The following is a 17,249-nucleotide window of genomic DNA, read 5'->3' on the forward strand; positions in this document are numbered from 1 at the left end:
CGGAAAGCAAACTCCAGTAGCTTAAAGGTTATGTTACCTGTGACTGCTCATGGCGCAGCACTTTGCATATTATATATATGTTACTAATACTGAAATAGTCCTCAGGTTGTGATGTACACCTACAGCAGGGATACTCAACAATTTTTAGTTAGGGTCCACTTACCAGGGTCTGCTGTCAGGTGAAGGTCCAAGCTGAACATCAGTAGTAAATAGCCCCCCTGTACGCTCCCCCAGTAGTATATAGACCCCTGTGCGCTTCTCCAGTAGTATATAGTCCCCTGTGCGCTCCCCCAGTAGTATATAGACCCCTGTGCGCTTCTCCAGTAGTATATAGTCCCCTGTGCGCTCCTCCAGTAGTAAATAGACCCCTGTACGCTTCCCCAGTAGTATAAAGCCCCCCTGTGCGCTCCCTCAGTGGTATATAGCCCCCTGTGCACTCTCTAGTAGTATATAGCCCCCCTGTGCTCCCCCTCCCATATAGTATATGGCATAAAAAAATAAGCACTTATACTCACCTGGGTCCTAGCATCTCCTCTTCTCTTCCCCTCTTGTGACCGCTGCGGCTGATGACTCCCTCTCTGTCAGTGCTGCTGCACGGTAACTATGAGTGCTCATAGTTACTGTGCAGAGCGGAGCAGCGCAGCTCAGTATACAGGTATACTGAGCTGCAGCAGAGGTCCATACAGATGACCTCTGCGGTCTGCCAGTTGAGGACCCCTGACCTACAGGCTCGTATTGTCTCAACGGGAGACTGGTGAAACCCCCGGTGGGTGCCAAGCTCGAATGGGCTAGCGTCAACAGGTGGTGTGCAAGACACTGAATGTGTCTGAACACCCGTCGCAAAAGCCTGTATCTCAAAAGTGCCTACGGTCTCTGTCTCGCAGTGCAGGTGAAACCAGATACCTTGGACACCTTGCTCAACTCAGGTAACAAGGTCTGGGGCTTGTGTCACCCTGATAAGACAGGTAACTCGACACTGCAAGACGAAAGGTGGTATAGTGACAAAGGTCGAAAGACGGGCACAAGTATTCTTATTCTTTTTCTAAAGTTCCGGCAGAGCACAGTACTAGATTGGGTTGGGACTCTCACTATAGACGAATATACTTTTGTTTTGTCCCACCTCCTTTATTAAAAGCAATCGCCTGAACAGGGACTTGAACCCTGGACCCTCAGATTAAAAGTCTGATGCTCTACCGACTGAGCTATCCGGGCTCTATAGAGATGTTTCTTATGTGTTTGTACAATGACACCTAGTGGTGACCAAACTAACTACATCAGTGGTGTCAAACTCAAATACACAGTGGTCCAACCTTGATAATTATTGAAGCGTGAATGCGGCTGTGCTGTGCACTATGATAAATGACATGATAAATAGCAATGATATGATTAAACCCCAACCCATGTAATAGCCAACCCCCCCAAAATTGCCCCATGTAGTAGCCAACCCAACCAAAATTGCCCAACATATTAGCCAGCCCTCCAGGTAGTGTCCAAATAGTAGCCAGCCCTCCAAGTGTCCTATATAGTAGCCAGCCCTCCAAGTGTCCTATATAGTAGCCAGCCCTCCTGAATAGACTCATATAATAGCCAGTCCTCCCCTATAGTCTTATATAGTAGCCAGCCCTCTCAAATAGTCTTATATAGTAGCCAGCCCTCCTGAATAGACTCATATAATAGCCAGTCCTCCCCTATAGTCTTATATAGTAGCCAGCCCTCTCAAATAGTCTTATATAGTAGCCAGCCCTCTCAAATAGTCTTATATAGTAGCCAGCCCTACCCCATAGTCTTATATAATAGCCAGCCCTCCCCTATAGTCTCATATAGTAGCCAGCTCTCCCCAATAGTCTCGTTTATAGTAGCCAAACTCTGAATTGCCTGGCGGGTCAAAAATAATAGCACCACAGGCCGGAGTTTGACATGACTCTACTACATTATATACAGCAAGAAAGGTTTTCCTTGTGGATTTGCTGCTGCTCTGGACAGTTCCTGACATGGACAGATGTGGCAGCAGAGAGCACTGTGTCAGACTGGAAAGAATAAACCACTTCCCACAGGACATACAACAGCTGATAAGTATGGGAAGATTATACTACTAATCTCAGACACTCATTCATTTAAAACTAGCCCTAAGTTTAAAAAAAAATTATTTTTAACATCCATATTCAGTCTCCTGAGAGACTGTCAAAAATTGCCAGTGCTGACTATATTTCAAGTCATCATGGCGGGGTATTGGGAAAAGTTTTCAACTAGCAATAATCACGCTTCGGATAAACCTCATTGGCTATGATACTGCCACTGCGCAAAGCTGAGGATCTGCCGGTGAGGTACGGACCCCCCTCTGCAGGGTAGTGATTAAGCCTGAGGAGACCCCCGGCAGTCAGTACATCCAGAGCTGGGAATCCTGGGAGAGGGTATGCTAATAGCTCATTCATTCTAGGTGACTTGCTCTTTAGGGCTATTGATGAGGCAGAAGCGATGTTACCTGTAAGGCTGGGTTCACACTATGTTTTTTTCATCCATTTTTCTCATACGTTTTTGTAAAAACAGATGGAAAATCTGATGCATTTGTGTGCATCTGTTTTTCCATTGACTTCCATTATATAAAAAAAAAAAAAATAGATCATAACACATCCTTTTTTTAACGTACACAAAAGAGTAGCTGACCTTATTTTTGTGTATGTAAAAAAAAAAAAAAAAAAGCTTTTTGATTTATTTTTCATAATGGAAGTCAGTCAGTCAGTTTTTGCAAAAACCAATGAAAAACCGCATGTAAAAACGAAGTGTGAACCCAGCCTAATCTAGAAGCCGCCTTCTTTCCATTATGACCAGTAATGAATATGGAGCCAATGTGATTCACACACTTCTACTTCTGCTATAAAAACACTGGTCTACATGGGATTTTTTTGTTCCCCGTCCGCACCAACATTGTGTTTGAAGTCTGGGATCTATCGGATCCGATATTACCCTGCTTCGAGCAGACATGAATCTGATTAGGGAAAGATTTACCGGGGTGGAGCAAAGAGTCAGCGACTTGGAGGATGAGTTATGTAAGATCAAAAAACTGACAGAAGAATCTGTCAGCCAAAACTTGGAGCTGCGAAAGAAACTTAATGAGATGGAGGATAGAGACAGACGGAATAATTTAAGATTAATTGGTCTTCTGGAGGGAACAGAGAGTAGGGACTTAAATGAATGGATGAGAAATTGGTTGGTCACTACCTTTGGTAAGAATAAGTTTTCTTTAAATTTTTGCTTAGAGCGGGTTCACAGGGTGCCGGCTCGGAGGCCCCCGAGTGGTGCTCACCCTAGACCTATTGTGATGAAATTACGGTCCTACAGGGATAGAGATATGATCTTAAGAGAAGCCAGAGGCATGGGAGAACTGAGATATAATAACAACAAAATTTCTTTCTTCCCTGATTATGCACATGACACTCAAAAGAGGAGGGGTGAGTTTTTCCAGATCAAAAAGAGGCTGAGAGATCATAATATTAAATACTCTCTTTTGTTTCCGGCAAAACTGAGGATAATATATGAGGAGCAGTCACGTTTTTTTAATTCCCCTGGTGAAGCCAATGAGTGGCTAGAGCAAAAGGGTTACTGAGGTAATAATGCTGATGTAATAATAATGAAAAGAAGGAACAAGGGTTTTGCTAAGGTTAAGAGACTCCAATGGGTCTTTCCTTTTGGGGTCAAAGGGGGGTTGGGGGGGAGGTAGGGAGGGGCCGCTGGGGGAGGGGGGATCATTTATTTTTGTTTGTTTTCATATGGTAAAAATTCTGTGTTGGAATGTTAGGGGGTTGGGGGACAGAAACAAAAGGTTGGCAATATTTCAATATATAAAAATTTTTTTGCCTGCGATTGTGGCCCTAACTGAAACACATTTCACATGCGACACTGCCCATAGGTTCACAAAGGGATGTTGGTCTGCTCAGTATCACTCGCTTTACTCTAATTACTCACGGGGGGTAGCTATTTTTGTACATAACAAAATTAATTGGGTGTTAAAAAATAAAAAAGTGGATATGGACGGGAGATTTGTCTTTTTACACGGAAGATTAGAGGGGGTTGAGTGTATAATTGCTGTGGTTTATATTCCTCCTCCTTTCAAAAGGCAAGTCCTTGAGCTGTTATTCAAATTCACCAAGGAGTACGTGGGTTGTCCGGTTTTGGTGGTTGGAGGTTTTAATATCGTCATGGACGAACTGATTGATAGGAGGAGAATTAATGATTTGGGGAAACAAACACAGAATAAGTCACCTCTAGTTGATATTGTTAGGGAACACGGGTTAATAGATGTGTGGAGGATGAGAAACCCTTATGGTAGGACATACACTTGTTGGAATAGAACAAATAAAATATTTTCAAGAATAGATATGATTCTAGTTAATAATTATATGCTTAGAAGGATAGGAAAGATAGATCACTTAGTAAGGAGTTTGTCTCATCACTCACCTATTTTAGCTGAGATAATCACGCGCACTGATAAAGTTATTAGGCCCATTAGACTAAATAGTCATTGGCTGGATTTGATTGAGCAAAAGGGTGACATTGGGAAGGAATTTAAAGAAATATGGGAAATAAATAAAAACACAGCCTCACCACACATGGTTTGGGATATGCTTAAGGCTTATATCAGGGGTAAATATTTTGGGGTAATTAGTAAATTAAGGAAAGATTTTAGGAATAGGGAAGAGGGGCTTAAAAGGAAGGTTCAAGAGAGTGAGGAGGAGTTTATGAGCAGACCATCCCCAGAATTGAGAAATAACTTAATTGAGAAACAGGAAGAGCTTCATAATTATCTATTCCAAAAGGCTAAGAATCAGGCAGGCTTTCTCTGGAAGAGAAGATTCTTAGGGGCAGGAGTACCAAATAAGGGCTTAATGGCAATAATCAGAAATCAGGAGGCGAATAGGAACATATCTGCGATTAAGACTCACTCTGGTCACATAGTAAATGGTAGTGATATATTAATACAGTTTGTAAATTTCTTTAAAAACCTATACCACTCGGAGGTTAGATATGAGAAGAAGGACTTGCTGGAATATCTGGAGGGGATTGAGCTGCCTAGGGTAACAGAAGAACAAAGGGATAACTTAGATAAACCCCTGAACTTAGAAGAGCTGAAGAATGCATTAGAAGGGGTTAATCCCCGGGTATGGATGGTATCCCTTATAGCCTGTATAAAGAACATAAAGAGGAGTTGTTCCCTCCCCTTTTGGAAGCCTTAAATCATTCAATTGATGTGGGTTATTTATCGCCCTTAATGAGAGAGGCTTAATAACATTAATTTTAAAGGGGGGGAAGGATGGTTTGTTGCTAGAGTCGTATAGACCAATATCATTAATAAACACTGACGCTAAGATCTTCGCAAGAGTGTTGGCCAATCGGTTAAATAATATAATGGGAGAACTGGTTCACAAGAATCAGTCAGGGTTTATTCCCGGGAGAATGGCCAAGTTCAATGTCAGAAGAGTTTTTGAAAATATGCAATTACTGGAGGCCCCGACCTCCCACTCCATCCTGTCTTTGGACGCAGCTAAGGCGTTTGACAGGGTGGAGTGGGAGTATCTGTGGGAAGTTCTTAATAAGTTTGGATTTGGGCCCAAATTTATAGGAATGATAAAAATACTCTATAGGGATCCTAAAGCCGCAGTTATGGTTAATGGTCAGAACTCTTCTTGTTTTCAGTTAGAGAGAGGTACTAGGCAGGGGTGTCCCCTCTCCCCTCTTCTCTTCGCCCTCTGTATGGAGCCCTTGGCCTCCCAGATAAGGATTGATTTAGTGATAGAAGGGTTCAGGGCGAGGGGTGGAGGGGACAGAGTGACACTCTATGCGGATGACATTCTTTTCTTCCTTAAGGACCCGGTGAGAGCGGTTCCTAGGACTATAGAGCTCATTCAAACTAATGGGAGATTCTCGGGAATGTTAATCAACTGGGATAAATCTATTCTTATGCCAGTGGGTTCTGATCTGCATTTCGGAGATCTCCCAGTGAGAGTAGGAACATAGAGAAGCAAATCAGCTCACTGTGTGTGCAGTAGTCAGTAGTGCTGGTCCTCATTAGATCTGGTGGCAATGAGTAAGAAGTGGAAGTCCACAGCTCCAGATAAAAGTGAAAAATCTTTATTAGAAAATCCTCTTAAAATCGATACATGCAGATAAAAAACACGCCGACGCGTTTCAGGACAATGGTCCCTTAATCATGGCAAATTCATAATGGGTATTACAGCCTTTTTATAAGAGGATATGACCATATGTTACAAAGTGTACGCCCCACAGAGGGAGGAGAAAAAGTCACATGTTACTAACAGGTGTTTACAAATGAATTAGACAAATGCAATTTATACAAATAAATTTACAAAAAATACATATATACAAACGGAATGGGTATAAATACAAGGAGAAACAACTCAGTAAATGAAAGAGATCATTTCTATAATTGAGGCCATTTGGAATGCGTGTGCATAAACGCAAGATCCAAAACTGAGTTGTTTCTCCTTGTATTAATACCCATTCCGTTTGTATATATGTATTTTTTGTAAATTTATTTGTATAAATTGCATTTGTCTAATTCATTTGTAAACACCTGTTAGTAACATGTGACTTTTTCTCCTCCCTCTGTGGGGCGTACACTTTGTAACATATGGTCATATCCTCTTATAAAAAGGCTGTAATACCCATTATGAATTTGCCATGATTAAGGGACCATTGTCCTGAAACGCGTCGGCGTGTTTATTATCTGCATGTATGGATTTTAAGAGGATTTTCTAATAAAGATTTTTTACTTTTATCTGGAGCTGTGGACTCCCAGTGAGAGTGCTTAATAAGGATGAAGGGTTTAAGTACCTGGGGATCCATATAACAAATAGGATCGAACAGTTTAATGAGTTAAATCTTAAGAGGACGATAAGTGAACTGGAGAGAAAGGTGTTAGTGTGGCATAGGCTGCCCCTTACTAGAATGGATAGGATTGTATTGTTAAGAACTATCCTCCTCCCCAAGTTATTGTTTGTCTTTGGGGTAGCTCCCACCTGGATAGGTGACAAATACTTCAGGAGAATTAAAAAACTAATAAACGACTTAATTTGGGGAAGAAGGAGAGTAAGAATAAAGCTGGATGTCCTTACTATGCCTCTGGAGAAGGGAGGGTTGGGTATCCCAGACATGAAATTATATTACCTAGCATCCCAGCTTTATTGGTTTACTAGGGACACCACAAATAGTTTTTTTTTGGCCAATTGGGAGGTAATGGGTACTGGAATGAACTAGATATAATACAGAAGATGGAAATGGGGATACTAGCCCAAGATAAGGGGAAGAAGAGAGTCATGGTAACGGATTTGTATAGGGTTTGGAAGTCAGTGAGAAGGATGTTGGGAATTGAGGGGACTTTTGGTTTCACCCCCTTATGGCTAAATAAGTCTCTGGGTACGAAAGGGCTAGATATAAGCACTGGTCTGTTTAACGCGGGAGTACGGTACTTATCAGATATTATGTGGGAAGGGAGGGTTAAGAAATGGGCGCGAATACAAGAAGAGTTTAATGTGCCAAGTAAATACTGGCTAGATTATGCCCAATTATACTCTGCCCTGGTAGAATGTGTGAATAAGCAGGGATTGAAGATAGAGGGGGATGGGCTGGTAGATAAGATCAGGGGCTCTCTAATTAAACGGAAAGTGGTGTCTTTCATTTATAGATATCTGTTAGCAAGGAAGGAGGTCTCCAGTGGGAGTAGGGGAAAATGGGAGCAAGAAATTGGGCAAATAAGTGAAGAAAAATGGAGACAGATATTTCTGAATGTAAGAAAAGTATCTAAATCAGGGAATCATCGTATGATACAGTTTAATCTGGTGCATAGGCTGTATTATACTCCTAGGTTTCTGGCTAAGTTTAAGGAGCAAGGGTCATGTCGGTGCCCGAGGTGTGATTACCTGGAGGCGGACTTTGGACACATGATGTGGACCTGCTCAGAATTGGATAGTTTTTGGAAACCTGTGCTTCAAGAGATAACAAATAAAGAGCAAACTGAAGTACCCTGTTCTCCAGTTACTATTATCTTAGGAGATACCTCTGGAATTAAGGTCTCGAGAAAACAGAGGGAGAAATTGGGCAGGTTGTTATTTTACGCCAGGCTTGTGATTGTAAGAGCGTGGATGTCCCCACAACCTCCGACTTATGAAAAATGGAGAGCGTGTGTACAGAAATATGAGATGTTTTATTTATGATGTTTATATTTCTTTATTTTTTATTTTCCCCCCCAGCGGCAAAGGGAATAGGGAGGGTTGGGTAGGTGGGGAGAACATGGTAGTAGATGAATTTTTGTATTTCCCTTTATTGGATGTTTTTATTTGTATTGTGTTTTTATTTGAAAATGAAATGATAAAATAAAAATAAAAAAATTGAAAAAAAAAAAAAAAAAAAAAAACATTGTGTTTGAAGTGTGTGGTACAGTCCTCAGCAGAGATGAGGGATGTGGGGGACAGAGAAGGGAGTTACAGGTGTCCATTACTTTCCTGGGGTTGTAAAACAGAAAATATATCATGTAATCCTGTTTGCTGGTACAGTTGAGTGACGTTACAGTTGTTGTTGAGCCCAAAAAGACAACAAACAGGGACTTGAACCCTGGACCCTCAGATTAAAAGTCTGATGCTCTACCGACTGAGCTATCCGGGCTCCGTGAGAGCCACATGTGATACACTTTTCCGAATGAAAAGCAAACTTCAGTAGCTTAAAGGTTATGTTACCTGTGACTGCTCATGGCGCAGCACTTTGCATATTATATATATGTTACTAATACTGAAATAGTCCTCAGGTTGTGATGTACACCTACAGCAGGGGTACTCAACAATTTTTAGTTAGGGTCCACTTACCGGGGTCTATTGTCAGGTGAAGGTCCAAGCTGAACATCAGTAGTAAATAGCCCCCCTGTACACTCCCCCAGTAGTATATAGACCCCTGTGCGCTTCTCCAGTAGCATATAGTCCCCTGTGCGCTCCTCCAGTAGTATATAGACCCCTGTATGCTTCCCCAGTAGTATAAAGCCCCCCTGTGCGCTCCCTCAGTGGTATATAGCCCCCTGTGCACTCCCTAGTAGTATATAGCCCCCCTGTGCTCCCCCTCCCATATAGTATATGGAATAAAAAAATAAACACTTATACTCACCTGGGTCCTAGCATCTCCTCTTCTCTTCCCCTCTTGTGACTTGATGACTCCCTCTCTGTCAGTGCTGCTGCACGGTAACTATGAGTGTTCATAGTTACTGTGCAGAGCGGAGCAGCGCAGCTCAGTATACAGGTATACTGACCCCTGACCTACAGGCTCGTATTGTCTTAACGGGAGACTGGTGAAACCCCTGGTGGGTGCCAAGCTCAAATGGGCTAGCATCAACACTTGGGCAAATTTAGGGGGGTAGCCCACTCGGTTGCCAGGTACTGCACCTTGTTTTTTAACTGTATGTGACCCTGATCTGGAGCACATACAGTTAAAATTGCAGTGAGGAGCCATTGGCTTGTATTTTGGTAATATTGGTCTTGATTTACTGGATTTGGTTAGTAAAAATGTGACGGTATAGTGGAAATAGAGCTTCCTAACTTTAGGGCATTCTGAGAGTTGTTATTCAAACAGGAGTGGTGGACATAGGTAGTTCCAGGATAGAAACGAGCCAGCATATCACTTCTCACCCGTTCTTCATTATTGAAATGTGTTTGGCCCACAAAAGTAAGGATCATAGAAACCATATTAGTGGACCACTCTCTTACTAAACTTTATTAAATAACATAAACTAAGAATAAGGGGGGGGGTGTAGATGGAGAGGAGAAGAGGCCCTACAACTGAGCCTTGAGAGACGCAAACAGTGAGGGGGCGGGGAGGCGAGGTGGTGTGCAAGACACTGAATGTGTCTGAACACCCCTCGCAAAAGCTTGTATCTCCAAAGCGCCTACAGTCTCTATCTCGCAGTGTAGGTGAAACCAGATACCTTGGACCAGATACCTTGGACACCTTGCTCAACTCAGGTAACAAGGTCTGGGGCTTGTGTCACCCTGATAGGACGGGTAACTTGACACTGCAAGACGAAAGGTGGTATAGTGACAAAGGTCAAAACACGGGCACGAGTATTCTTCTTCTTTCAAGTATTCTCAAGTATTCTTCTTTTTCTAAAGTTCTGGCAGAGCACAGTACTAGATTGGGTTTGGAGTCTCTCTACCTACACAAAAAAAAACTGAAAGCAGGTGTGCCTTCATCCCTGGGTGCTGAGTTAGCGCCAACCACCACAGTAGTGGAGTCACACAGTACCATCTAGCAAGTGACTGGTCGCAGCTGCAACACCACACGGCAGCCAACCACCACATGAGGTTAAGGGATGAAACAGATTGTAGGAGGAGGGAATGGGTGACGGTGTCAAAGGCAGAGGATAGGTCAAGGAGAAGGAGCACAGAGAATTGGGGTGAGGTTCTGGCAGTTAGCAGGTCATTGCCCACTTTGGTGAGGGCGGTTTCTGTATAATGGCGGGGGCAGTACTGAGATTGTAGGTGGTTGAAGAGGAAGAGCTGGATGGAAAGTGGAAGGGCATATCAAAGTGGACATGTTGTTCAATAAGTTTTGAGGCAAAGGAGAGAAGTGAGATGGGGCGGTAGCTGGATAAGGAGGAAAGGTTTAGGGAAGGCTTTTTGAGGATGATGTTTATATGAAGAGGGAAAGGTGCCAGTAGTTAGGGATAGATTGAAGAGATGAGTAAGGGCCATATTACACAGGTCGATTATCATTCGAAAAATCTTTAGATCGTTCAGAGTTAAACAATAAATGTTTTGTGTAATAGCAGACAATGATTAAACGACCAATGTGAAATCGTTGATCGTTTGAGAGTTTACATACACTTGTATTGTTCTTCTATTTTCTTTGTTAAAAAAAGGTGTTTATTTATAATTGTGATATGTAAGTGAAGCTTCCTGTCCGCCCACCTCCTTTATAAAAAGCAGTCGCCCGAACAGGGACTTGAACCCTGGACCCTCAGATTAAAAGTCTGATGCTCTACCGACTGAGCTATCCGGGCTCCATGGAGCCGCGAGGTAGTACACATTTCCCAACAAAATGGCTAACTCCAGTAGCTATGTGACTATAGGATAGAATGGCTGACTTTGCTGTGGATGTTGCCGTCAGACATACATCACATGAAACATTTATCTACAATGAGACCTATAGGGGGACATACAAGATTGTCGGCATAAAAAGACCACTGGGTCCATCTAGTCTGCTGTTTTAGCATTTCTCTTCATATTATCTTAGGATAGATATATGTATATATCAGGCAGTTTTACATTCTCTTATTGTAGATTTACTTACCACATCTGCTGGAAGTTTGTTCCAAGCATCTACTACTCTTTCAGTAGTAGTAGAGGGATCACAATCTTCCTCTTCCTACTGGTTATACCTCTAGCTATACAGCCCAGCATACCATTATATATACAGCCCAGCATACCATTATGTATATACAGCCCTGCATACCATTATATACACAGCCCAGCATACCATTATATAAACAGCCAAGCATACCATTATATATATACAGCCCAGCATACCATTATATATATACATCCCAGCATACCATTATATATATATATACAGCCCAGCATACCATTATGTATATACAGCCCAGCATACCATTATATGTATACATCCCAGCATACTATTATATATACATACAGCCCAGCATACCATTATGTATATACAGCCCAGCATACCCTTATATATACATCCCAGCATACCATTATATATATAGAGCCCTGCATACCATTATATATATACAGCCCAGCATTCCACTATATATATATATATATATATATATATATATATATATATATATATAGAAGAAAGTGAGCAGCACAGCTTGTAGCAGAGATGCAGGTGCCAGCGGTCGGGGTCCTGACTTCAGACCGTTCAAATATATAAGTAGAAATTCCGCAGCACACAAGGTTGACGTAAAAGTGAACTGTGATTTATTCAAAACATATGAGCAACACTCCAACACTCTTTGCTTTCGTCAAAGAATCCTCCTTTTGCAGCAATTCCAGCATTGCACACCTTTGGCATTCTAGCTATTAATCTGTTGAGGTAAGCTGGAGAAATTGCACCCCACGCTTCTAGAAGCAGCTCCCACAAGTTGGATTGGTTGGATGGGCACTTCTGGCGTACCATACGGTCAAGCTGCTCCCACAACAGCTTAATGGGGTTCAGATCTAGTGACTGCGCTGGCCACTCCATTACCTATAGAATACCAGCTGCTGCTTCTGCTGTAAATAGTTCTTGCACAATTTGGAGGTGTGTTTAGGGTCATTGTCCTGTTGTAGGATGAAATTGGCTCCAATCAAGCGCTGCCCACTGGGTATGGCATGGCGGTGCAGAGTGATCGCCTTCCTTATTCAGAATCCCTTTTACCTTGTACAAATCTCCCACCTTACCAGCACCAAAGTAACCCCAGACCATCACATTACCTCCACCATGCTTAACCGATGGCGTCAGGCATTCTTCCAGCATCTTTTCATTTGTTCTGCGTCCCACAAACGTTCTTCTTTGTTATCCAAACACCTCAAACTTGGGTTCATCCGTCCACAACACTTCTTTCCAGTTTTCCTCTGTCCAATGTCTGTGTTCTTTTGCCCATCTTAATCTTTTTCTTTTATTGGCCAGTCTCAGATATGGCTTTTTCTTTGCCACTCTGCCCTGAAGCCCAAAATCCCGCAGCCGCCTATTCACTGTAGATGATGACACTGGTGTTTTGCGGGTACTATTTAATGAAGATGCCAGTTGGGGACCTGTGAGGCGTCTGTTTCTGAAACTAGAGACTCTAATGTGCTTATCTTCTTGCTTAGTTGTGCAACGCGGCCTCCCACTTCTTTTTCTACTCTGGTTAGAGCCTGTTTGTGCTGTCCTCTGAAGGGAGTAGTACACACCGTTGTAGGAAATCTTCAATTTCTTAGCAATTTCTTGCATCGAATAGCCTTCATTTCTAAGAACAAGAATAGACTGTCGAGTTTCAGATGAAAGTTCTCTTTCTTTCTCTGGCCATTTTGAGCGTTTAATTGACCCCACAAATGTGATGCTCCAGAAACACAATCTGCTCAAAGGAAGGTCAGTTTTGTAGCTTCTGTAACGAGCTAGACTGTTTTCAGATGTGTGAACATGATTGCACAAGGGTTTTCTAATCATCAATTAGCCTTCTGAGCCAATGAGCAAACACATTGTACCATTAGAACACTGGAGTGATAGTTGCTGGAAATGGGCCTCTATACACCTATGTACAGTAGATATTGCACCAAAAAACAGACATTTTCAGCTACAATAGTCATTTACCACATTAGCAATGTATAGAGTGTATTTGTTTAAAGTTAGGACTAGTTTAAAGTTATCTTCATTGAAAAGTACAGTGCTTTTCCTTCAAAAATAAGGACATTTCAATGTGACCCCAAACTTTTGAACGCTAGTGTATATATAGCCCAGTATACCATTATATATACATATACAGCCCAGCATACCATTATATATACAGCCCAGCATTCCATTATATATATATATATATATATATATATATATATATATATATATATATATATACAGTCCAGCATACCATTATATATATGCATATACAGCCCAGCATACCATTATATATATACAGCCCAGCATAGCATTATATATACAGCCCAGCATACCATATATATATACAGCCCAGCATAGCATTATATATACAGCCCAGCATACCATTATATATATATATATATATATATATATATATATACAGTCCAGCATACCATTATATAAACAGCCCAGCATACCATTATATATACAGCCCAGCATACCTATATATATATATATATATATATATATATATATATATATATAATTTGCTTTCCTACCGCCTGGCTGCACTGGTGACTCCTTTTAAGGCTGTCAGAAATCACTGCCCCTAAATCCTTCTCTAAAGCCAACACAGAACTGTCCATATGACACTCGGCTCCTGAGGTGTAGATTTTTGTGATGATTTACGAGCAGGCATAAATCATGGTAAATCCCCACACACTCTAAAGTCGTCCGACCCTGACAAATTTGGCAGGACCAGACTCTGTTGTCTAAGGGGGTCCTCGCTGCCGCCCACCTTCTCCTCTTTTGGGGAGATATAGGTCTGGCACGTTGGATTCCTTTCCCCATTCACAACACGTGAACGTTCAGCTAAGCTAAACAATCGAGTGTACGGGGTGAACGAGAGACATAGCTGTCAGACTGTTTAGGATGTATGGGTGGATGTATACAAGCTTTCTCGTAGCTGTTCGCTGGGTTATGTTTAGTCATTGTTCACCTATAATTGTGAACGGAATGCTATTATACCACTGAACTATCATTCTTTCCTTACTAAAAGTAAGCGCCCGAACAGGGACTTGAACCCTGGACCCTCAGATTAAAAGTCTGATGCTCTACCGACTGAGCTATCCGGGCTCTGACTAAGCAAGAAAACAAACAGTGCACAGGAATGTGGTCAGACACCATCAGCAGAAACAGCCCTGCCCCCCACTGGGTGTTGAGTTTCCTATAACCAACCATGTATATACACTCTATATACAGTGGTACCTTGATTTAAGAGTAACTTGGTTTAGGAGCGTTTTGGTTTAAGAGCTCACAGTTTTAAAAAATTGTGACTTGGTATAAGAGCATTGCTTTGGTTTAAGAGCTCCTTGTACTGGGTGGGACGGGGAGTGGAGGAGGGGCATGGTCTGCATAGCGGGGTCTACAGCACTGTACTCTGACCCAGGAAGTCTCCCTCACCTTCCAAATCATAGCAGATCCACTTCAGGCTGGGGCTTACATCAGGGGACAGGACTGTGGGGGTAATCTCTTGATAGCTGTAACCCTTCTCTCCCCGGACAGAGAGCGCTGCATGTATGTGCCCACATCTGTCCTGCTCATTCCTTCATGCTCCCTGCAGTCTCTGTCAGCTCTTGTGTTTCCCATCCTCTCCATTACTGTACAGTAACTTATAATATCACATATTCTGCTGTTTCTGAATGTTTGTTTCATCTGTTTTACATGATATTCAGAATAATTATTTATTATTTTTGGGAGTGTGGAACCAATTGTCTGCATTTCTATTATTTCTTATGGGAAAATTTGCTTTGGTGTAAGAGTGGATTTGGATTACAAGCGCGGTCCCAGTACAAATAATGCTCCTAATCCAAGGCACCACTGTTATATATATATATATATATATATATATATATATATATATAATACAGGAAAGACAAACCAGATCACAACATTTCTAGAATCACTCTAATATATTATCTTCTATTGCACATAAGAGATTCAGTCTCCTGAGAGACTGTCAAAAATTGCCAGTGCTGACTATATTTCAAGTCATCATGGCGGGGTATTGGGAAAAGTTTTCAACTAGCAATAATCACGCCTCGGATACACCTCATTGGCTATGATACTGCCACTGCACAAAGCTGAGGGGGATAGGAAGAAGCTGCACCCTCCATCCCTGGGACTCTGTACACATTGTGGAGTAACCACCCTGTGCAGCAAAGGATTCTGGGAGTAGATATGCTAATGCAGCCCCTCCCTGATGAGGGAAGAAACAAAGCCCACATGCTGGGGGTGGGGAGGATGACTTCCTTTCAGTTCCTTCACTGTATTAGTACAGGCGGGTTTTTTTATAGGTTTTTTATACCTTTCCATCTGATGTCCCGTCCAGAGAACGCCCTGCAATAAACGGACAGGCAAAAACAAACTCAGATGGGAATATCCCTTTAAAAAATGTTAAAATGACAATTGGTCAATTAAAGGGTTAAAAGTAACATATTTAGGCTGTGGTCGCGCACACAGTATTTTTGGTCAGCAGTTTGCAACCAAAACCAGCGAGTGGATTGAGAATGCAGAAAGGCTATGGCTGACATTTAATGGCAAACAATTGCCCTTATTTTAACCTCTTAGTGACTGGCAAAAATCCTTTTCACAGCAGTCATTAAAGGGGAACTATCGGCAGGTTAGACGAGGAGGAGGGTATCACACACCGTCCTTCTCAGCGTGCCGGGCTCTATAGGGGGTTAGATTTGTCTAAGGGCCCTATTACACGGGTCGATTATCCTGTGAAAAATCGTTATATCGTTCGAACTTAAATGATAATCGTTCTGTGCAGTTGCAGGCAACGATCGAAAAATCGTTTGTGTGTCGTTGATCGTTGATTTAGATCTGAAGGCCCTATTCCACGGAATGATTATCGTCCATAATCTCGCTCCAACGACCGCTCGTTAACGATCACGATTTTTTTTTTTAGCGAACGATAACACATAACACACGTGGGAACGTGAACGATATATGTAGTGTAACGATTATTTTGTGGTCGTTTAAAACGTTCTCCGGGGTGATCATGACCGTACGACACGGATGGGGGCTGATTCGGCCGATTATCGTTCCTGTGGAATAGGGCCCTTATTCTCTTTAAAACATTAAAAAATTAAATAAAAATATACATATTAGGTATTGCTGCGTCCGTAACGACCTAAACAATAAGAAATTATGAACGTGTTGAAAAAAAAAAAAAAACTGTGATTCTTGTACTTTGTTAACCCCTTCAAGACAAAGCCCTTTGATGCATAAAAGTCCGGGTCAGATTAAGGGTACTATTACACGGAACGATAATCGTCCCGATTCAGCTGATTATCGCTCCATGTAATAAATACGGAGGTCCTGATCACTCAATGACAGATGCTTGTTCTGTCACTGAGTACCTTAAACACAGCGATAGATATAGATTGCGGCTTTTAATGCTGCGTTTACACGGAACGATTATCGCGCGAAATTTGCACGATAACGATCAAATTCGAACGATAATCGTACGTGTAAACGCAGCGAACGATCAAACGACGAGCGAGAAATCGTTCATTTTGATCTTTGAACATGTTCTCAAATCGTCGTTGATCGTTCGCAAAAAATCCGCAGATCGTTCCGTGTGACCAGTCGTTCGCCGATTTAACCAAAAATGTGTGAGACAGGCTTAAGCGATCGCAAAACTAATTTTCCGTACAATATATCGTTCCGTCTAAACGCTGATTGTGATGAAAAAAAAAAAACGTTACTCCGACATCGTTAATCGTACGATCAGGCCAATTATCGTTTCGTGTAAATGCAGCATAAGGGGTTAATGAGACGCAGCTGCAGGATCGCAGCTGCCTCTCATTACCTCCGGCCCCGGGCACACT

General features: G+C 42.0%; 5 non-coding genes across 5 annotated transcripts; all 5 read right to left on the reverse strand.

The window, feature by feature from the left end:
• Positions 1-1,139: 1,139 nt before the first annotated feature.
• Positions 1,140-1,212, reverse strand: TRNAK-UUU (transfer RNA lysine (anticodon UUU)). Its single transcript has one exon. It is a non-coding gene; the product is annotated as a tRNA-Lys (tRNA).
• Positions 1,213-2,166: 954 nt separating this feature from the next.
• Positions 2,167-2,307, reverse strand: LOC138781078 (U4 spliceosomal RNA). The gene has a single exon (XR_011361394.1). It is a non-coding gene; the product is annotated as a U4 spliceosomal RNA (small nuclear RNA).
• Positions 2,308-10,980: 8,673 nt separating this feature from the next.
• Positions 10,981-11,053, reverse strand: TRNAK-UUU (transfer RNA lysine (anticodon UUU)). Its single transcript has one exon. It is a non-coding gene; the product is annotated as a tRNA-Lys (tRNA).
• A 3,361-nt stretch (positions 11,054-14,414) lies between these two features.
• Positions 14,415-14,487, reverse strand: TRNAK-UUU (transfer RNA lysine (anticodon UUU)). Its single transcript has one exon. It is a non-coding gene; the product is annotated as a tRNA-Lys (tRNA).
• Positions 14,488-15,355: 868 nt separating this feature from the next.
• Positions 15,356-15,496, reverse strand: LOC138780807 (U4 spliceosomal RNA). Its single transcript, XR_011361352.1, has one exon. It is a non-coding gene; the product is annotated as a U4 spliceosomal RNA (small nuclear RNA).
• Between the last annotated feature and the right edge of the window lie 1,753 nt (positions 15,497-17,249).

The sequence above is a fragment of the Dendropsophus ebraccatus genome, chromosome 1 (genome assembly GCF_027789765.1).
Source record: "Dendropsophus ebraccatus isolate aDenEbr1 chromosome 1, aDenEbr1.pat, whole genome shotgun sequence".
NCBI lineage: Eukaryota > Metazoa > Chordata > Amphibia > Anura > Hylidae > Dendropsophus > Dendropsophus ebraccatus.